We start from the raw sequence: 23,088 nt of genomic DNA, 5'->3' as shown, positions 1-23,088 counted from the left end.
ACCCAGGTTTTCCTTGGCTAAATTATTAAACATAGACATTAGTCATGCATAATGTAGGTTTTTCTGTGGAAAAAGAAACCTGTTACAAATAATTGGGTATTTCATACAATATTCCAAATACATGAGTCCAAAACTGAAATGTGTATAAAACCTTTACTTTTGACAATTTAAAATTACACTCTCTGTATGCATTTTAAAACGTGGGAAAGCAAACAAGCAAGCAAACAAACAAAAACATAGAAACATAGAATCATAGAATGGTTTGGGTTGGAAGGGACCATAAAGATCATCTAGTTCCACTAGTTCCAACCCTCCCCACCCCCCCCCCCCCCGCCGTGTCCTGGTTTCAGCTAGGATAGAGTTAATTTTCCTACTAGTAGCTGGTAGGGTGCTATGTTTTGGATTTAGGATGAGAATAATGTTGATAACACACTGATGTTTTAATTGTTGCAGAGCAGTGCTTATGCTAAGCAAAGGACTTTTCGGCTTCTCGCTCTGTCCTGCCAGCGAGCAGGCTGGGGGTGCAGCAGGAGCTGGGAGGGGACAGACCCAGGACAGCTGACCCAAACTGGCCAAAGGGGTATTCCATACCATCTGGCATCATGCTGAACAATATATAGGGGTGGCTAGCTGGGGTGGGGGGGGCGGCTGCTTGGGGATAGTCTGGGCTTCAGTCAGCGGGTGGTGAGCAATTGCATTGTGCATCACTTGTTTTGTACACATTATTAGTAGTAGTACTATTATCATTATTATCATTATTATTATTTTATGTCCTAATAAACTGTCTCTTGATTCCCTCCCACATCCCAGAGAGGGAAGGGGGAGGGTGAGCGAACGGCTGTGTGGTGCTTAGCTGCTGGCTGGGTTAGACCACAACACCCTGCCATGGACAGGGACACCTCCCACCAGACCATGTTGCTAAAAGCCCCATCCAGCTTTAAACGTTTCCAGGGAGGGGGCACAATAATTTCACTTGGCAACTTGTTCCAGTAACTCACCGTCCTCATAGTAAAGGACTTCTTCCTAAGATCTAACCTAAACCTCTTTCAGTTTAAAGCCATTACCCTTTGTCCTATCACTACATTCCCAGATAAAGAGTCCCTCTCTGGTTTTCCTGCAGGCCACCTTTAGGTACTGTAAGGCTGCTATAAGGTGTCCCCAGAGCCTTTTCTTCTCCAGGCTGAACAACCACAACTCCCTCAGCCTGTCATCATAGGAGAGGTGCACCAGCCCTCTGATCATCCTCATGGCGCTCCTCTGGACTTGCTATAACAGGTCCATGTCCTTCTTATTTCAGGGGCCCCAGAACTGAATGCAGTACTCCAGATGAGGTCTTGTGAGAGTGGAGTACAGAGGGAGAATCACCTCCCTTGACCTATTGGCCATGCTTCTTTTGATGCAGCCCAGGATACGGTTGGCTTTCTGGGCTGCAAGCACACATTGCTGCCTCATGTTGAGCTTCTCATCCACCAACAACCCCAGGTCCTTCTCCTCAGGGCTGCTCTCAATCCATTTTCCACCCAGCCTGTATTTGTGTTTTGGATTGCCCCAGCCTGGTGCAGGACCTTGCACTTGGCCTTGCTGAACTTCATGAGGTTCATGCAGGCCCACCTCTCAAACCTGTTAAATTCCCTCTGGAAGGCATCCCTTCCCTCCAATGTGTCAACAGCACCATGCAGCTTACCAAACCCTGAGGAACACCACTCATCACTGGTCTCCACCTGGACATTGAGAAATTGACCCCAACTCTGTGAGTGCAAACATCTAGTCAATTCTTTATTTACTGACTGGTCTATCCATCCAACCCATGTCTGTCCAATTTAAAGACAAGGATGTCATGCAGAACAGTGTGAAATGCTTTGAACAAGTCCAGGTAAATAGTTCTCACCTTACTGAGTTTGTCATTGTGGCTCCCTAATCTGCCAGTTTCACTGGTGTGAGCTAGTTACTGGAAGCTAGAGACTACACTGGAAATATACTGTTGGTGTTGTACTTTGTATGTAAGCAGAAAATCAGCAGTCACCAGATTTGCTTAATTCTGGATTTTTTTTTACTGAATCTATTGTATTTAACCATACATAACAGGCTGCTTGAAACAGAAGATCACAACTGAAAATGCATTGGATATTTGTTTTGGGTCCTTTAACAATTCACCTAATAAATCTTAATCAACATCATAGTTACACTGTTTAGAAATATTCTTATTATCAGTCCAGAATATTCATAAGGATAGCCTGAGAGATTTAACAACAGGTGAGGAGGTGAAGGAGTGGTTCACTGAGTTTCAACTTTGAAATTAGCCTAAAGGAAAATGGTTTGTTACTTACAAATACACACATCTATTGAAATTTCTGAACTGAATCACAGTTGATATTCAGAATCGAAATACTCATGTGGGGACTCAGGAGTGTATTGGACTGTAAAAAAAAAAATATATCAAGGGAAAGAAAGAACCATTTATAACATAAAATTAGAAGGAATTGTTTTTTAGACCATTAAAGATAATGAACTTTACAGTCTCAAAACTAATAACAGAGAAATAAATCCCAGTTGACATCAATCATTTTTTTTTCCTTTCATATTATCAACCCCATTTCATTTTTTTCATTAAATACTATGTATTTTAAATCTTTTTTTTCTTTTTTTTTTAATGTGGAGGATAAACATGGAGAAAAGTGGGAAGAAATGTCAAGTGGACAACAGACTATTACTACATCATTGTAAAATGTTTCCCATAATTATTCGATAATTACTTTAAATTTCTTTCTTTCAGAACATATAGGTATTCATAATTTCTATATGCCATGGGCAAATTCACTGTTCTTTTTAATTGTATGCATTGTAGTAAGTACCTATAAAAGTATGTTTATTTATTTATTTTCCCCCAGACTTTGATTCCGGAACCCAAAGTTTCTTCTGTATCTGTATCAACATTTGGAGTCTGTTCATTTGATAATGTCTGACTCTCTGGATAATTCATAAGCAAGGACTCTAGGAATAAAAGTTCCTTAGAGATGATATATTAACACTGCAGCTGTTGTCAGTTTGCAACATTTTAATTTTGTACCCATTTTAGAGATATCAATCAATACTTAGACCTTGAGCATGCAGCATTACAATTTCTTGCATATTTCTCAGTTAAAAATAATTTTTAAAAATGTTCATAGTCTAAACATACCTACTACATGCTAATGAATCTGTACATCTTATGATTTTCTTCTGAGATTCATTTTAATAATTTACCACTATTACTTTTATTTGAGAGGAAAAACTCATCAGAACTTTATTTATTTATTTATTTTTGTCTTTAAAGTTGCTGGAAATCTTTCTTCTCTGAGAGTGGGAGGCAATCATTTTAGAGCTTGATTGAGATTTCTAGAAAATTGAAGCAAGTAGATAGTAGCAGAAACTCATGAAAAATAATACACTTCTAGAGAATATCCTGATGTCTTGCAACGTGACCTACTTCTAAGTCATTTTGTGTATCTGGGACATAGTTTTGAAGGGACAGAATTGAATCCTGCAAGTGAGAAATGTCCATCATCTCCCTAATGAATGGGAAAATGAGAAAGGAACATTTTCCACCCAGCCCATTCTGAAGGAGGTTTCAAGAGACCATAGAATGATTTGGGTTGGAAGGGCCTTAAAGATCATCTAATTCCAACCCCCCTGCCATGGGCAGGGACACCTCCCATCAAATCAGGCTGCTCAGGGCCTCATCCAACCAAGCCTTGAACACCTCCAGGAATGGGGCATCCACAGCTTCTCTGGGCAACCTGTGCCAGGGCCTCACCACCCTCATAGTAATGAATTTCCTCCGAACATCTAATTTAAATCTCCCCTCTTTTATTTTAAAAACATTCCTGCTTGTTCTGTTATTGTCTGCCTAAGCAAAAAGTTGCTCTCCATGTTTTTATAAGTCCCCTTTAAGTATTGAAAAGCTGCAACAATGTTACCCTGTAGCTTTCTCTCTACAGGCTGAACAGCCCCACCTGCCCCTTGATCATCTTTGTGGCCCTCCTCTGGACTCGTTCTAACATCTTCACATCCTTCTTGTGCTGGGAGCCGTAGACCTCGATGCAGCAGTCCAGGTGGGGCTTCACAAGGGCAGAGCAGAGGGGAACAATCACCTCCTTTGACCTGCTGGCCTCTCCTCTGTTGATGCAGCCTAGGATGCAGTTGGCCTTCTGAGTTCCTTCTGAGTTTTGTTGGTCATTCAACCCTTGAGGAGCCTGCCTGTTCCCAGACTGTATACATGGTTCCTTTTGGAGTTGCTGTAGTATCTGGTAATATTGCTCCTCTAATTGTCATCTTGACTTTCACTTAATAAATTAAGAGAACAAAATGATTTTGAATGAGAGCCAAGGTCACCTGTATTTTCTGGTGGCTGAGACTGGATTTGATGCAGCTGGTTTGGATCACAGCTGGTCTACACAACAGAGCTGAAGAAGGGATTCAACCTTGCTATCTTTAGCCATCCACAGATTAGCTGAGTCTGGTGTTTCTATATTAAGTTCAGAGACAGAGATGCACTTCTAGTCCCATGCTAAGATAAGAGGAATGAATCACCTTTTAGCATGCCAACCTGATGTACAGTCAGCCTTGACAAGTGACACTAGGTGTTTAGCTTCTAATGAATTAAGTTATGTAGAATGATTCCTGTCTTTACAGATGCTTGTGAAGAAGGCTGCATCTCTAGAAGTACATAGCAAAGTCAGCTGGACAGTTTCATTTGATTTTCTTTTATTCTGCTTGCAACTGCTTGCATTTGAGGGGAACAGGAACAGCATCGGAAAGTACAAGTAAATATTGGCATATGTTCACCATCAGGTGACTTAAATGTGTGCCCCTCTGCTCCCCATTTCTTAAGGCTTGGTACATAAACAGAAAGAGCAGAGTAGTAGTTCTAAAAGTTAACAATTAGCCAATTATAAATGCTTGGCCGATGAGTGATGGTTGGTGTTTCACCAGTCAGATGACCTTCTTGTGGCAGTGGTGAAACAGGTGTTTTGAGCCAGTCGTTAATATCTAATAGAACCTTCAAATAAACTCATCTATCACAGGTATTAATGTTTGGGCAGCAGTTGCCCAGCTGTGCTTAGATTGTGACTTGCACCACCTTGCACAGACAAGGCCAGAAAAAAGTTTCCCTGTGGCTGTTAATATCCTACTGCAGGTGAAAAGACATCTTCTGACAAAGTGAAGGTGGGAGGTGAGGTAAATGTGCTGTATTAGCTAATATAAATTCACGCTGTGCAAATATCCCTGTGGACGCCAAAGCAGAACTGGTGTTTGAGGAGGATTCCAGGTGGTCTCTTGGTGATGGAGGATGAGAGGGATGATCATCTGACCAGGTATAAAGGGTTTAGCAGATCAAATGCTTTGCTTCTGTCAAACAAAACCCAAAAAAGGGCTTTTAATTAACAGACTGCTTAATGAAGAAGCACAGAGAACAGAAATGTTAGCATTGAACCTCTGTCCCCCTGTGAGAGGTTTTGAATCTCTGTGTGTTCTTGCTTTATCTTTGCAGAACAGACACAGTTCTTTCATAGGAAAAACTCTGGAGATGAATACTGACTACATTAAAATATCATCTAACAAGCATGGGTTTTAAAATGGGATTTTAACAGAGTATTGCCCAAGCAGGCCAAGAATAGTAAGCAGACACATAATGCAAAAGGAGACCATCTTACTTAAATGAAATGGGTTTCATTAGTCAACTTTTAAACACACTAGTTATGGATAGACTTAAATTATGTGTAGCATTTATAAGCTTGTTTTTCTACTGGTCCGTCTAGCTTTTTCTGCTATGGATTCATACTTAACGTAAAGTTTTCAGAATCACTCTAGGTTTAGATGCATACATTTTTTTGAAAGGTTGGAATGATAGATAATCTTTTAATTTAAAGAGTAGTATGTCTTGTTGGAATTAAAAATTAAAGATAAAAATAAAATGATCATGGAAGCTGCTATAAGTGGCATCAAAGTGAATAAACCTGGGTTTTCAGTCAAATGTGAATTCATTTAAATAGTCTGCATCTCAGTGATCCTACTGTTTGCACTTCTGGTATGTTTTTGTTTCTGCTTTTTACCTTTTTAATATTTATGAGGATTTTTATTTTATTTTATTTTATTTTTATTTTTTATGAAAAACAGTCTGATGGAGGCCTTAAATTATGTTTGCTACAGTTCCCGTATCTCTGAGAAAATGATGATACATCTGTTTCTTCTGAGGGTGCTCAGTAGATGAATGAACTGGAATGTGTGATCTATACAGAAGACAGACAGATAGCACATAACTGGATACACATTGTATCACGGTACATAGCAACAGATACGTGGACCTCTAGATGGTAATGTCCATATACAGCAACCTCTACTGTATCTGCAGTAGCTGCAAGAGCAAATTTCACCTGTGTTGCACTAATTTCCAAACCTTTGCCTATGCTTTTTTTTTTTTTTTTCCTGTTGTGTTCCATAGACCCTGCACACTCAATTTTTGGAAGTATCTGTCTAACCCTGTACATATTGCTAGGTATCTGTAAAGGGTGAGAATCAGGGGAAGGAAGAGAATCATTACATTACGTTACAGATATATACACATTTATATCACAGTCAGAGCACTGACTGTAAAAAGACAAATGTACTTATAGATTTCTGATGATGAAACATCATCAGAAGTTTCCCTGCACTTTAGATTTAAGGGAAATCTGAAAGTGCACTTCAGACTTATCCATCAGCAGTCCTCCCATATATTAATTTGTCCATTTTTCTTCTGTTTGGGTTTTCTGTTTCTAGATTTATATATTTACTTTTCAGATTTGAATATTACTTTTATCTCTTTCTCACTTATATATTTACAAGAAAGGAGTAGGTCTAGATCTCTGAAACAAATCCAACCTGGAAGTCTTCCGGTCAGATCAGAGTCAGCAAAGGTGTTCCCAGAATTCAAATCTATATTTAGCTTCAGATGACAAAAACCTCTTCAGAACAAAATTCCCAAGAGTTTAAAACATATGCTAATACATTTGTACTAATTTGAATATCAAGCCATATTTCTGTATTTGGGCTGAGATTCTTAAACCAGTACTGTGGCTTGGGGACTATAGTTAGTTGAAGAAAAAGTATTAGCTACTGTTATGTAGGCTGCAGAGAATTTTTAAATCTAGAGGAAAAACCTTTATTAGAAATAGCAGCAAGGAACAAAAGAGGGGGAGGCGGGGCGGGGCTTTAGGAAAAAGTTGCATCATCCTGCCCATACATTGTATTGACTTCTTAAGGTTTTCATACTTTCCCTGCTCTGCTGCTCACTCATACCCATATGGGTGAGATGCTCAGATGGAACCTAACTGAAACTATCAGTTTTGATTTACTGCTTTCACCAGATGCCTGACAGCTAAGAATCTGATTCAGGCTGCCTTTTCCTGAAGGTACCTGTGTGTGACTCTAAGTTCTGTGGACTTTGGCGAAGATCAGACCTGGACCTGCTGAAATAGGCTAGAAAGTGGAGGTCCTAATTCTTACTTTGTACTGGTGCAAGCAAAACCTAACTCCACTGAGATAGGAGAATTAAGCCTTTACTGAAACTGCAAATGAAATGAGAACCAATGGTAGGTGTTTAGTAATAATCTATATAATGGATAATTCAAACTATGACAATGGATATTAAAGGGTGACTTCTAATTGTATGCATTAGAAAAATAATAAAAAGTTTTACTTTTTTATGATAAATGCTCAAAGAAGCTCAATGAGCTAACAGTTGCTTGTATGTCAGCTTAGATAACAAAATCTGTTACTGAAAGTGTAAACACTGTCTGTCTGCGAATACAGTGCTGTTTGTATGACTGAAACACCAGAGGGGACAAATTTGGTTTTAAGGAATTGGCAATAATATTGGCAATACATTCAACCCTTAATGTTCAAAAATTCCTGAAATTGGCCTAAAAATGGGACTTGACAAATAATCTTGGTATCCTTGCATTTGCCTTCTGAGCCATTAGATTTGGATCAAATATTGTTTTCAGTTGTATAATCCCAGGACTCTAGTCCTTGCGGCTTGAAAAATACCTGTTATTTTCTGCCTCACAATGCAACTGTAAGAGCTGGCAATAACCTAAAATTGACACTGAGTCTTAGAAAGATAGAATCCAATTTTATATTTCTTCAGAAAAGCTGTTATTCAAATCAATAGGACATCAGTGAAGCAGATGATTAAAAAGGGAAAAAAAATCTTTTGATAGCTGAAACTAAAACAAATGCTTAGAAACACAGATATAAGAAGAGTCTTGGTTAGCTTTCAGCTGCAGTCTCTCTCCTGCCTAATCCAGTAACTACTAATTCATTAGGATGACCCCTGAGAGGATTAGTCTGCATGAGCCTGTACGAAGGCCCGAAGTGGCTCTTGGTTTCATGTTGCTGCCAGTCAACAAAGGTGGAGTGATTGCAACCAAGGCTGGTTTCCACGGCAGCCCTGGTGCCATCCTGGCACTAAATAGTTTGGGCTCACCTTTGTCCTCACAGAGGCTGCACAATGTAAACATTACTCTAGGTTGAAAAGCCTGATGCTTGGACCTCCATAGAATATGGCAGACTTGATGGTTATGAGGCACAAAGTCTCTCTCCTGACCTGCTCCCTGCTCTCTTACCCTGACTCTGCTGAGAACTGCTATTTCCTGTCTCCTCTTGTCCCTCACTTTCCTTGCACCTCTGTCCTCTTCTTCTACCTTTTTTGTAGAAGAATTTTGTTTTTATCTGAAGTTCATAAGTAGCTGACTAATCTGCTTTATTTATTTATTTATTTATTCTTTTCTTCCCCTTCTGTTTTAGGGCTAACAGTCGTGAAGGTCAAGTAGAAAATATTTTGATCAAGTGACTGGTCTATTAATTGCAATGCAAGTTTAAGCCTCATGTAAGGCTGGCTGCATGCAGTTACAAAAATTCAATGTGCTGAGAACCTTACACTGAGAGGTAGATGTCTGAAAAAATGTAAATTTTTTCTGTCTTCTGCAGCACTGTGTAAATTATGTATAGTAGCACAATGTTATTCCTGGCAAGATATTCCTGTCAAGATATTGCTGCTTGCAAATCATTGTAGAAGGTGAGAAACAGATGCTTGTGTTGCTAAGACAGGCTGCTCAGGTCCCACTGAAGAAAAAGTTGCTCTGAAACATCTTGGCACATTTGGGAAGTTTCAGGTTGCTTTGTACCTTGTGTGGTAGAGGCACAGTATTTTGATTGTGGTGCACCCTTGCTTAAGATCGCCAGCTTTCTCAATTCATCCTAATCAGAACCTGGTGCTGGGGTCTGTGCTACAGCTTTGCCTTTGACATACCTCTGGCAATGGTTCCTGGCTCTGCACGGGTTCCTTCCATTCACTGTTGTCCTCTGGAGGAGGAGGTGTTTGTAGAAACAAGCCCTCCTTCACTTCCATCCATCCTTTACCTAGACATCAGCACTGCAAAATCCATAAACAAAATGTTGCCTGCTGATTTCAAACCTGCAATACACAGAAGACCATTAGGTCTCCATGACACAAGATGTTTGAGCTACAGGTGATTAACTCTGCTGCATTGATTTTTACATGGGATTTAGGGAGAGGCACAGGCTGCCCTGTATATATGGGCTATATCCAGAGCAGTGAGAGTGATGGTGCAGAATAGCAGTGGGTGCTGTGCCTGTGCTTTGATGACTTTTCTTAAATAATAGTAAAAAATCCATTTTAAGGAAAAAAAGCAATCTCTGTAGGGCTGTGCCAATGGTCTTATGGGGCTGGGTGTATGCTGTCACAATTCTTCCCATTGCAGCTCTTTCCAGATCTTCCCTGGAGCTATTTTAGTAATTACCTGTTTTGGGTGCCTATGATATTCATAACATGAAAGCACATTCCTTTCACTACAAAAGAGCTTCTCCACCTCCTGGTGGGCTGAAACTCAGGGCCCAAGTGACTCAACCACTGTCACAAGGTTGGTCATCCAAAAACAATTGATTTCTAAATGTGCCTGAACTTTGGGTGACCTGAAATATAGCAGTAAGTATTACAAGCTGGGACATCTGGTGGACAATAAAACTTTTCTTAATTTGTTTTTACATGAAGCAGCTGTACTTGAGCAGATGACCAGGGGCTGCGCAATCAAAGTGTGAATAGCTGAATTAGCAAATTATATTAGTCGTCTTAGGCACTTATTTGAATGCTGCATGCTCCTTTTAAATTTTGCTTTATTAACATCTACAAAAAACACAGCAGTGTTGGCATTATGGTTATTAGTGACTTATTTGCTTCATTAAAATTTACAGCACGTTTTACATTCACCATCTGGGGCAGCTTCTCCCATGTTTATGGTTAAAATGTAACTTAAAACCAGGCCTAATAGTCTAAAATAAAATATTTCATAGATAAAACTCTTTTGTTGGGTGCCAGTTCCCTTTTTTTCCTGTAGTGTCCTTGTGCACAAACAGTATGCTAATTTGCTTAGTCACTGTAGTACAACTTAGTGCTAGGACACAGACAAATATTTCTGCTTTCAATACGAGATGTTGTTGTAAGGAAAGGTCGATTGTGCTATTACTTGGAAAACCACAGCTTATGGAGAATGGCGAGAGGGAATTAGAGGAGCTTCAGACCAAAGGACCTTCTGGGTCACTGAGTCTAAACCCCTGCTATTGCAAGTAACTACCCTGGATAATCTTTCCAAAGGGATGGAGCAAGAATAAGCAGTGCAAGAGAAATGTGAACATGTTGAAAGGCATCACATACGATCACAGCTCTGAACCCAAGCTGATGTGCCTCTGCAGTTTCTGGATTTGAATTGCCTTGCTGCTAATCATGTCAGTGTGGGCAGAGCAGATCACATATGTCTTCACTTAACAGCATACACATTGCTTTTAATTCTTCATCCCTTTTCCTGCTTTTCTTTACTGGAGGATGGGAAACCCACTTTCTTTTTCTTCAGCGGGAATTTGGAGAAGTTGTGTGCTGAGAGGGCAGAGTGAAGGGAGGAGGAGAGGAACATGTATTGTACTTCTACTGAGAACATGTACCTTCCCCACCATTTGGAGTCCGAAAGAAAAGTCAGTTCAAAACAGTATTTTTCTTGATGTTGCCTATTGGGATGCTAAACATTGAAAATTCATTCACTATTTTTTTCCTTTTTTTTTATTTTTTTTAAATTTCCCAAAGGAAACCTTAATTCTCCACAAGGTCAAAGTAAAAACAAACAAACAAACAAAAAAAAACAAACAAAAAAAAACAAAACAAAAACTAAAAATGTTTGAGTGTTAGGCAGCTCTGTGAGTGCCCAGGTCTTCCTCAGGTCACTGCCTGAAAGTAAATCTCCTGTGTGGGACATCCAGCCAAACATGTTCATGTATCCCAGGATTTTACAGGCTTACATGTGCATTTGCAACTTCTCCCTTACCTCACTTGGATTTTAGGTATGTATCTCCTGTGATAGAGGAGTGGCAATAACCTGGGTATTACTGGAAATCTATTCCCTTTTATGTGTGTGATTTCATACTGATATCTCTTCATGACAAATATTTGATCCTTGAGATTTCAGCATCATGTTAGAATTGCAGATAAATGAATAGACATTAGAAAGGGCTACCCTTGATGCTTCAATTCTTCCTTGGCTTCAACATGAAATACATCCCACTTCTCTTATTTAAAGCGGTTGATGTGGCTGATGGATGTGTATTTTTTTATCTTTATCTTTTTTTTTTTTTTCTGCAGCTCAAAATCAAGTATTTTCAATTGATGGTTTACAGGGGAAGCTAGCTATAGTTACTTCAGAAGAGAGAAAATTATGAATATGAAAGACTAATAATAACCTGATCAATTCCTTAAATTCTTCTCTTTGAGGCAGATTTCCTATCTTGCCACCCTTGAAAATTCACATACTGGTAATTTATGAATAAACAAGAAAGAATGTGTGGAACATATGTAATATTAATTGTGCTGCCTAAATTCAAATGGGGAGTAATATGGAAACCTACAGTCTTTCCGCTCATTTTTAGGATATAAAGCTGAAATTGTGCTTGGCCATTTGTAAGTGTAAAACTGAGGGAATAGATGTTTTACAATTCTTTAATCACAATTCTGTATTACAGAAATAAGATATACACTGATATACACTGTTGTTCTAAACAGTATAATGCTTACCTGTTCTGCTTTATAATTTCAATCTTTGCACAAATTTTGAGGAGTAGGACAGGAGCAGGGGAGAGGTGAAGAGGCATGACTATATGGAAGAAAATCAAACTAGACCTGACCCCTTCTCCTCTAGATTTAGTGTAGAATAGGAGCCAGGAGGTTTCAAGTTCCTTCTGTGTCTGCTAGGGTTGTGATCTCGGACAAATCATTTTGCTGCTCAACCTTTCTCCTGTCTTCCACTCCTTTGTGTGTTTCATTTATTTGGATTGCAAATTCTCTGGTGAAGATATGTTGCATATATATATATATATTATTTTTTTTTTCAGAATTTTGTATGCATACAGAGGAAAGTTTTGCCATGTGTCAAAGGTGGACGCTGGGTATACTGCTCTCCTCATTTATATAGATAATAAGAACATACTAGCATCTTATTCCTGCCATGATCTGTTGGCACAATCCTTCAGCTATATCTGTTTTATTCCTTTTGAAAGTCCTAATGTGTTTCTTTAATATCAGACTTTAAGAACTCTCTTCATCTGATATATTACCTTATTTTCTTTGCTGAACGTTCCAGAGCTGTTCTGCCATTAAACAAGTTAAGAAAGGAGTGATGAACTTCTACTGTATTCCCAATACTGAAGAGCCCTATAAGAAGCCACTTTTTTTTTTTTTTTTTTAACAAAAGAAAACAAGCCAACCCCCAGTGCTTAGAGAACCTTATTCTTTTGGAAGAACATACTTCTTTCAGCAATTTTTAGTGACATTTAGAATTCAAACATAAAAGCACCAAGGCAGAGGTCTTTGTGACTGTATAAAAGAAGATCTTGAGAGAAAGGTCGCTTAGTTTTCAGAAGTTCAGAGGACTACAGAAAGCTGAGTGGGGTCAAAGATGAAATTCTGGTTCAAGTCAAGCCAATGGGAATTTTGCAACAACGTTTGCAACAAATCAAAATCATTGTCTTTGAGTCAGATTTTTTTCTTGAAACAATATTAGACATACTCCCAGAATGAATCATCTGGTGCTTGAAGAAAACATTTACTTTACATTAGAGTGTCTTTTTTCTCTGTCCTCTCCTCATTTTACAACCTGCATGTCTATTTCTGCAGGACAGTGTTTTCTCAGTGCTTTTAAAGATAAATGTGAATTCCTTAAATGAAGAGTTAAGACATACAAGTATATTTTTTTTCCTCTTACATTTCTGGAAGGATTATACACTCCCTCCTGAGATCTCTAAGTGATTAAGAGAAGAAGGGCACTTTTAGCCAATATCTTATGCATGACAAATGGTTCCATAACTAATGGTGACCTGGAGACCATTGCTACTTTTGACTTTTCCTCAACTGATAGCTTTTTTTTTTTTTTTTCTTCCCTTCTCTTCCACATTTAAGCCTTTGCTGTAGGGCATTTGAGATTGGATGGGGAAAAATAAATTGTGAGGTTCTTTGCCATTATTGTGAAATTAAATCTTGGAGATCTTTATGGGGTCTACCAGCAACTGTTAATGAGGCTTTATTAACCTTGGACAATATAGCATGAAATATTATGGTACAAAAAAATGTAATGCCAGGGCCAAGCTTCCTAATAAATGGCATGATAGAGGGACCATATGCCTAGAGGGTTATGACATAGAACCTTTCCCATCTAAGTCACTATTTTAAATTCACCATGGGTTGGCAGTGACTGAAGGCTGTTATTATCTAGTGGCTTTTAAATAGGCTATGTGAAATAAAATGGAGGTCTCGGTTCATTTCCTTAGGGAAAGAGGTCCATGTCCCATCTGACAGTAATTTTCATCTGAGTTCAAGACTCAGCACAAGATCTGTGCTTTGAATGGACATGGTCACTGAATGGCTCTTTCACCTCACACCTTGTACCCTTGCTCAGGTCTTTAGAGTGCTGTGATGGGGTGTTGTTAGAGTTAATACTGTGGGCTCTCATAGAGGCTTATTCTCTGGATAAGCAAAAAGCTTTGTTTCAGACCATTACCAATAATACCCTCTAAGGACTTCTTTCCATACCCTGCTCAGATAAATTAATACTATATTTAATAGTACTCTTGGTACAAATAAATGAGAACTTACGGAAACAGGTATAGCTATGGTGAATATAATGAAGAATGAGGTCCTTTGTAATTATTAAATTCAGTTATAAGGAATAATTATTTGTTATAAAGTCTTGCTTGATAGTGAGGAAGAAGATAGGCAGTTTTAAGTCTATTTCCAATTTTTTAGTAGATTCTCATCATCTAGTCTAATTAAATGACATGTTATTAGTTTTTAATAACCTAGGAAAATGAAATCACAATTGTATAAACCATTGACTAACGATTTCTTCAACAATCCCCCCTACTCCCCACCCCTACCAAGAAAATTAAATATATAAATCTACAAGAAAACTAGTTTAATTTTTAAAAAAGGAAACAAACAGCAAGGTAGGTGAATGAAATATATACTCGGGCAAACAGAAATGAAATGAAAATATTAAAAAAAAAAAAAAAAAGTATCTGTCCAAATACTGTGATTTCTTCTTTTCAAGTATGTCTGCCTTTGTAATTAATTTCTTTTTTTTTTTTTCCATGTAGTCTGTCAGCAAAGGGAAGAATAAGGAGGAGGAGAAGGATTGGAATTTCTAACTTCTTCCTCTTGAAGCAAAGTAATCAGTAGCAGGTTGAAGCTTTTAGTTTGGGAGAAAAAAAAAATCTGAAATTTAATTCAGAATGTAGACGTAAAAGGTAGATTTAAAATTTTTCCAGTTTTGCCTTTGGAGCCTTCTTTTTACTTGCTTAAAATGAATAATTCATTTGAAACGTCATGCAGAAGGAACTTATAGATCATTTGTACCATTAAACCAAATCAAACAAAACCAAAAACAACTGAACAAAAACAAAACAAAAAACCACCACCAACACAACCACTACCACCAAAGAAAACATCAGCAACAAACCAAAAGAAAAAGGGAGAGTGGCAGAGAGGAGACAGAGAAACAGACACTTTTTTTTTTTTAATGTATTCCACTCCGGGAACTGGAAATACAATAGCCCCAAAAGGTGCCATGATACCAAACCCTTCTGTTGGTGCTGGGCTATAACATTACTTTCATGACACGATTTTTCCTGTGCTCTTGTTCTTCTGCAAGTCTTGGGTTATAATGTGTGAAGTGAGCCTAAAAGGCAGCAAGTCCTGTCTAGCTTCAGAGTCAGTTGCATTCTAGAGTGTGAATACTGTCAGTCAATTTCAAAATAGGGCAGCAGACAATTCCCAGACAAAAAATCAACCAACCAACCCCTTCAGATCAAAATGAAAATCCCCCCAAATCCTCCTAAATGTCTGGCCTTTCTTACTTGGATAGGACTTTAACTGCATTTTTTTTGCTTTCATTTTCTACCTCAGCCCCTGCCACCCCCCTGAAATTAAGACTAAAGACTTGAACAGGACACATCAGCTGGGACTTAATTAGAGGAGTTTGGACTGGGAGATGACAGTCTCAATACTATTATGTTTCTGTGCCTCAGCCTTTGCTTCTGTTTCTGCTATGAATATAATTAATACATTGCACCTACTCTTAATAGTGGCAGTAACTCTAGCACAGAGACATTATTGCTTCATGGCCCAAGGAGAACATTCATGCATTTCTGGGCTTAGTGTCATCCATCACATAGATTGGCCTTGTCTCTGTGAAGGGGCATTATACAGTCAGTTAAGGCAGTTGTTATCATATGTCTTGTGGGAAAGCGATCATTTTCCAGAAATACGTTAGATGCATGGGATCTTTTTTTTTTTCAGTGCTCCACTGCTCTTTCTCTCTCCCAGCTTATTAACCAGTGTACCATTAAGTTATTCCCAGTTTCTACAGAGGCCACAGGAAATCTCTTTTTATGTCTCATAGGCTACATTTTCTTCTTCTGGGACACAGAAGACAGAATATTTGCTTCCTCATGTGGAGCAGCAGCAGCTGCAGAGCACCTGCCCAGCCACAGTAAAGAGCAAAGTGGCAAGATCTGGAATACTAATAAAAGAGCAGTCTCTGGGCCCCACTTCAATCTCCTTGGCAGTAAATTAGCCATTGGGTTCTGAGCCTAATTCCCTGATTTGTCACTTACCAGGTGTGCAGAGAGTGTGTCGCTGTAACCTGCCCTGATTTCCCCTGCTTCAGCAGCAGTAGTCGGACTCATGATAGAGATGTTCCTGCAAGGAAGCCCCAAAGCGAGGGACTGATGACCATGCTGGCATGGTTGTGTAAGTGGTTTTGTGTCTGGTATTGTTTGTTTGTTTGTTTGTTTCTGGTTTTGTAACTTTCAGGCAAAAAGGTGAAAGTCTCCAGCCTAGGAAAGCTTTGTAATGACAACTAAGATCAGGAGCAAATGTTGCTGGTGCGAGGAGGCCTGGCAGAAGACTAGAAATTTTCATTGTCAGATTGTTAATTTCTGAGGTAACTAAAGCAAATTCCTACTGTACAGAGGGTGGTTTGTTGGGCCAGAGAGAGAGCATTAGTTACTTTAGCTTTAAGGACTATGGTTAGTGTAGAAAGAGATGGGGTGTGGAGAAACAATGGGTGGGTACTCAAACAGCACATATCTGCCATCAGTGGAGATGGCAGATTAAGAAGAGAAATGGAAGAAACTCTCTTCTATTAGCTTGATCTTCATCTTTCCCCCTTCTCTACTGCTCCCAGTGTGTAAATGCTCAAAGACAGAGCAGGAGTACCTTGCAACCAGGGATTTTTCTCTCTGAAAGATGGTACAGCTGTGGATAAGCACCTTCTTCCCAGTTATCCTCGCCGCCTGGGTATGTATGATGGTGACAGAAAGACATATGCACATGCATGCACAAGTAAAAGCAGTGGCTGTGTTTCTGTTCCACCTCAATAAAGAGAGCATTGCTGACCCATAGTCTTAAATGTGAGTTCAGAAATTGTCAGAGAATTCAGAGAATTACAGCATTTGTATGCAAAATTGTGAGAACGTTATGGACATATGGCTATTTAACTGCCAAGATACCTTGGTGATAAGTCCTATACATGTTCCTAGAAAGAAGATGATTGAAATTTATAGGCAAACTGAGATATTACTTCTCCCAGCCTCAAACAGGACAACCTTAAAATACTTTCCAATGTATTCCTTCTGTGCTCTTTAGCCAATAACTAGCCCTGAAAATACCTAGCATTTTTAGTAGAAATATATGGTCCACACATTTAAAAAAAAAAAAAAAAAAAAAGTCTTGTTTCTCTTGCTGAACAACTGAATCATTTTTCTTCTCTTAGAGATTTATTCTTCTGTACTCCTGAAATAACTGGAAAGTAGGAACAGCCTTTGAACTCTCTTGTATACTAAGGTAATGTTATACTATTCTGTTCATTATTTCTGGCATTTTCTAGTAGAGTCACATAAAAATATGGCCTTTACTGCCCATCAGAGCAGCACTGATCAACATCTACCATATATATGCTGCATATGTTACTTCTGATAGCAACAGAGCAATTAGCTTTCTCTTGAAGCAACACAGTACAGCACCAACTTGTGTTGCTGTTGCTCTCAGTTAATTGGAACATACAAAACCTGAATTTTATTCTTGAGCTGCATTTTTTTCTTCTTTCTCAAACTCAAGGCATGATGAAGAACCCCAAGATGGTGTTTTCAAGGCTAATAGATAAGAAACCAAAGTTGTTTCCTCCACGTTTCTTTGAACTAGAAATAAGCTGTGGTTTCTAAAGGTCCATACCACGTCTGACTTACTTAAAGGTGTACAAGCCAAGGAGATGACAATTCCCCAGAGAAACCAAATTTAGGACTCAGATGCCCTCAGAGACTTTTACTTACCAGTCTCTAGAAGGTATTATGTTTGACTGAAGCGAGGGAGTATTTATCTTTGTCCGTGTTTATTCCCTTCACCGCACACACGTAAGTCAGGGTAAAAACTCATCGCAGTGTTCTGATATTTAAATGTGTATGTCAAATGTTTGCATTTCTAATTCCTTTTTTTTTAATTGCTTGATTTTCTCATGATGATCTATATTTATGTTTAGTAGTCAGAATTTATATATTCTACATTGTTTATTCTCTGAACGATCTTAAAGAGTACTGGGACTAAGGTAACCTGGAAAATAGATTTTGAGATGAAAGGGAAAAAATGAACTGTAAATCAGTCTTCTGTGATCTCTGGTCAAAACAGAGTCTTGCTGAGTGACTTTAAAGAACAACTGGGCAAGGCAGGGACCTTGAGAAATAAGCTTTCAGAGACAGTCCAGCTGCAATGTCTCTTCTACTTCATTAATAATTTTTCTAGAGTATTTATTTGCGTGTTTTTCCTGATATAATCACACAATTGCTTTCAGCGTCTTATTAGGTCTGTCTCAAAGCAGATTGTCAAAAAATGGCTAAATAATTACCTTTCACGTCCAGCAATATTTGGTTGAAAATATGTGCTGTTTGTGCTTTAGCATAGCCCAGGAAAGCTCAAGAGTTGTTCTCAGCTGAAGCACAGTATTTCAGAGGTCTTGTCAGGACTGCTCTCTTTGATAAATGTCATTGCAACCAGGTTTTTATAGGGGCTACTTCAGGACCATGTTCAAGTACTCGCATGTTAGGATTGCTTCTGTAGTACTGATCACCTGAAATTGCCTCCATTGTTATCAAGCCAGGCTTTTACTTTGGATGAAAATATCTAAATCATAAATCACCATGAATTTAAATTGGAATGACCATAAAGGTAGTTGCCACTTTCTATTCATAAACTATAATCCTCCTAGGTATTATTCTGTTTATAATGCAGGACTGGGACTCCCAAATTTTGGTGCATTGACAGGTGTTTAACATATGCACACTGAATTTCTAGCTTTTTCTCCTGCAGCTTGTGTTGTGCAGGAAGGGCATATTTGCACCAGAATTTGTTGAATCATATACACTCAGTCTGCTTAATTATCTATTAAATGGAAAAAACACTGCCTTTTGTAAGCTGGCTTCTCTGTTCCATTTCTGTTTAAATCAAGCATCAGTTTAGATTAATGAAATTATCAGGCACACTGCACATTCTACAGACTCACTGGTCACTGTGAAACCTTTTCAGATTCCAAATATATGTAATATTCATGCACTGCAGTGGTAACATTACTCATCAGTATGTACAGTATGACTATATGATTACTATAAAATCAAACTTATTTTGAAGAGTTTGGCCATAATGTATTCAGCTAAACTTTTTATCTCCTTGGTACTGATGGTAAATTAAGCAGATACCCATTTGGGCATTCTTTGTGCCGACAGAGCAATTTATTGCAATGTGTAAGAAGGTGTAGTCATTAGTTAACAAGATTTTAAAATCATGTTACTGTTTTATTGTTCAGCTCTTCACCTTGGAAGAAGGACAGGTTTTGTGCTAAATGAGAATGGAAGTACTGCATCAGTTCTGATTAAACAGTACCTGCACATGAGACAAAACTGTAATGTCAGGCAGAACAGTTTCAACATAGCAAGAGGAGAGCTGTTAGAAAACCTACAGATTAAATACAGGTAGAAACATAGCCAGCAATATGGAAGGATCCACTGAGACCTATAGAGTCTGTGTGCTGCCACTGTAGAAAAGAATGGATCTCTGAGATTTCATTGTAATTTGGACATCTTTCCTTATCAACTGCTTCACCAAAAGGGTGGATGTACAGCTCCCTCTGCAGCCCAGAATCTTTACTTCTGGAAGCATTGGGGTCACAAAAGGATGCTTTTAGCTTTTGATGACTTTGTCATTGGAAGAGATGTTTTGCATCCAAGTCCTTCTTGCCAGTCGGGACTTCTTCTTGTCTGTAATGAATTTGGGATTGAAATCATTGCCGTCAGTGCATTAAGGATTCTGATCTCTCTCTCTCTTTTTTTCTTTTTTCTTTTTTTTTTTCCTTCATTTCGTTAAGTGTCTCAAGTCAAAGCTGGCTTTCTGCCTAGTGCTTATTGGAGCCCTTCCCAGACCACCTCATGTTTTTCCTAGAGGATTATATTTGTTAATTTGAAAAATACGTATAAAAAAAACTTATGTTTCTCCCCTAACCCCTGTCTTCCTTTAAAACATTGTACCCTCTGGCCATCCATTGATTTTTAAGGGTCTGCATGCTAACTTAAATAGCACAGAGAGGATCCCCTTGTTTTTGCTTTCTGTTGAAATGATAGGGTGTTTCTTTTGCCTCTGTGTACTTTGAGCTGAATTCCATTCCTTTAATTTGTGTTAGCTTTCTCTCATTTTTGAAGTTCGTTTGTTTTGATTTATATTTTTTTCTAGGAGAAGAGGGTCTCAGAAGGTGGAGGTCATAGAATTTGGGCATTTAGAATTTGGGAATTCAGTCCCTGGTTTGGCTGTACAGAAGATCCAAAGAAGAAGCTTGTGGATGGAAAATGGAAAGTGGTACTTTGATTGCTCTGTTATGCAACCCACCATCAAGCAACCCACCATATTCCTGAACTTGCATTTATAGCAAAATTGTATTGAGTATGTATTCTTGGATTGTAAAGATTTGCCTGTGCAGGTTAACAGACGTATAAACTTAGAGTACATTAGATAAACCATATTACCGCTCTGCAACATCACATATTTAAAATAAAAGGGGCCCGATTTAATTTTTCTTAATTCATTTCTGCAGCAAATTCAACTAAAGCAAATTCAGGTCACATTTGTTCTGGGCTTTTAATGTGGTTCAACTAATTCACTTGAAAGGATAATTCAGATGAATCTTCCCAACTGTTCCATGTGGACAAGTCGTGATGCATAGCACCATGCTGTCGAGTTATCTTTGCTCAGGAGGTTGAACCATATAGTTATGATAATGAACAACAAGTGACTGTGTATGGAAAAAAATTATGAGTTAATCAACAGCAGTAGGAGCATTGGTTGCAAATCAGAATCAGATGAGTCAGGAGAAGAGTTATGGGGTATGAACAACCATATTGCTGGGCAAATCTCCCATGCTATGGCCTTTCTCACAACCTAGGAAGTCCTTCAAAAGGACCCTTGACTTGTGGCTCAGCTAAGAGAAAGAGCTAAGAAAGTAAGGATTTGGTGGCAGATGCTGGAATCTTTATTGTGATCAGAGAAATTACTTTGTGTGGGAAAAGTAAATAAAATTCAGAGGCTGATCCTGAATCTCTTTATGGGGTTAGCATCGTGTTGGGGGAAGAAAATAATCTGCAGAGTTTTTAATTGAGTGCTTCAGACATCTCTGCTCCCCTTCATCCTACCAGATTAGGGTGTGAAAAAAACCTCAGGAGCATGGCTTTTTTGAAACACATAACAGTACTTTTTTGTGCTTCAGCTAAAGGTGATGAGAATAAATATCCAAATTTTGGATTAAATTTCGTGTATTATATTTTGATGTTCATTATAAGAAGAAATGGAAAGTGCATATCTGCACTGAAGTTTTGGTTCAGTTCTGATCTTGTCACTTTCCTAAAGTACTGTTTTACTAATGAGTACAATTTCTCCAGATTTAGAGATGGTTAACTCTGCTCTGGAGTGGGACCCAATTAAGCACAAGCGGGCACTTTTAGAAGAGGTAGCTGCCATTTTGTGAGAAGCTACAAATATAGCCTATCAGAGAAGAATGATATTCAGAATGTTGGTCTTCTTATATTTCTGCTAAGTTTTCCCCTAATCTGACAGTTGAGATACCCTAAAAGGAAAAGAGGAAGGTTTACAGTGGTTTAGTATCAGAGAAACAGCAGGAGATATACTTGCAGTTAATCTTAGAGAGATGAATGATCAAGATATTTTGTCTTGTATGCTTTGTTTATTCTAAATTAACCCTTGCACAGTAATCTGTATGATGGATGAAATAAAGGATTTTATTTATTTACTTATTTATGCTTCTGTGTAAGTAATGCACAAAATAGGTGTTTCTTTTTGAGCTTATTCTCTTCTCAAAAAGGACAAACAATATAGGATTAGAAGGGTTGTCAAACCTGTTATGACTGCATCATTGTAAGCTGCCCGCTGGGGAGAGCCGGGGGTGTGGAAGATATATCCGATTGTGGGATATTTTGTTATAGATCAGCAGAAGGCCATTTCTTGCAGTAGAGGTCCAATTACCTAATCCTGTTTGCTGGATTGAAAGGGCTTTTAGTTTGCACAGGTTTTCTGGGTGAGTGTAAGTGTCTACTTCCTAAAAACTCATGGCAATAAACAAAATGGAAGAGCAAGATTTAAGCTGGCTTTTAAATACCATGTAGCTGTAGGTACATCTTAGTAACTGGATAATAAAGGAGTATGCTTTCCCTTGGAGCCATATGTAACAATGTAAGAACACAAGACAAAGCTACCTGCATGTGTAATGCCAAAAATACCAGCTTAGAGTCCCCAGGCTTTAGGTCTGTAGTTCTATGACAACTACAAAGAAATTCCTTCCCTCTGTATCTACATTTTTCCTCTCCTTGTGCTCTGTGTGGATGGGTTCTTATACATGCACAGAATAATGTGATGCTATTCCTTACAGTTAGGGCATATAAATCAAAGTTAATTGCCCTTCTTGAAGAAGGCAAATTATTTTCAGTAAGTAATCCACACAAAGAAGCAGTTACACAGATCATCCTCTGTAACTTAAACAGCCAAAAGAGCAAGAGAGAAATGAAATAATGTATGGAGGAGATAGAATGCCCCCTTCTTTGATGTTAACACATTTTTCTTTTTCAAAACAACAGGAATTTATGCAGAGGAAAAAACCTCAAGAACTAGGCTAATACTATTAATCACATTCCCACCCTCTGCTTTTTACATTTTATTTATTTATTTATTTATTTATTTTTCATACAAAAAATATCATTTTTCTCTCCTTTCCATCAGAGTAAAGAGTTGCATTTTTTTTTTCTTTTCTAGAGCCTGGTTATGGTGAATTGAAACAGTCTTAATAAAAGTGGCAGCCAAAACAAAGAGCATTTACAAAGGATAATTATTGCTTAGGTTATGAATATCGA

At 38.3% G+C, this 23,088-nt stretch overlaps 1 protein-coding gene and 1 long non-coding RNA gene across 3 annotated transcripts in view; both read left to right on the top strand.

Moving 5' to 3' along the window:
* The window catches only part of LOC310895690 (uncharacterized protein), a 242,327-nt gene that overhangs the window by 130,499 nt on the left and 88,740 nt on the right, over window positions 1-23,088 (top strand). The gene's annotated exons all lie outside the window — the stretch shown is intronic.
* LOC310895692 lies at window positions 5,218-21,978 on the top strand. 2 transcript variants are annotated; one of them, XR_014580869.1, is made up of 5 exons: window positions 5,218-5,354; window positions 16,252-16,384; window positions 16,821-16,933; window positions 17,409-17,479; window positions 20,408-21,978. It is a non-coding gene; the product is annotated as an uncharacterized lncRNA (long non-coding RNA). The 2 variants fall into 2 exon arrangements; XR_014580868.1 differs by lacking the exon at window positions 16,821-16,933.

Source organism: Anser anser (genome assembly GCF_964211835.1).
Source record: "Anser anser genome assembly, chromosome: 2".
Lineage (NCBI taxonomy): Eukaryota > Metazoa > Chordata > Aves > Anseriformes > Anatidae > Anser > Anser anser.
The sequence above is the reverse complement of the archived record's forward strand: the minus strand, read 5'-3'. Positions and strand labels throughout refer to the sequence as shown.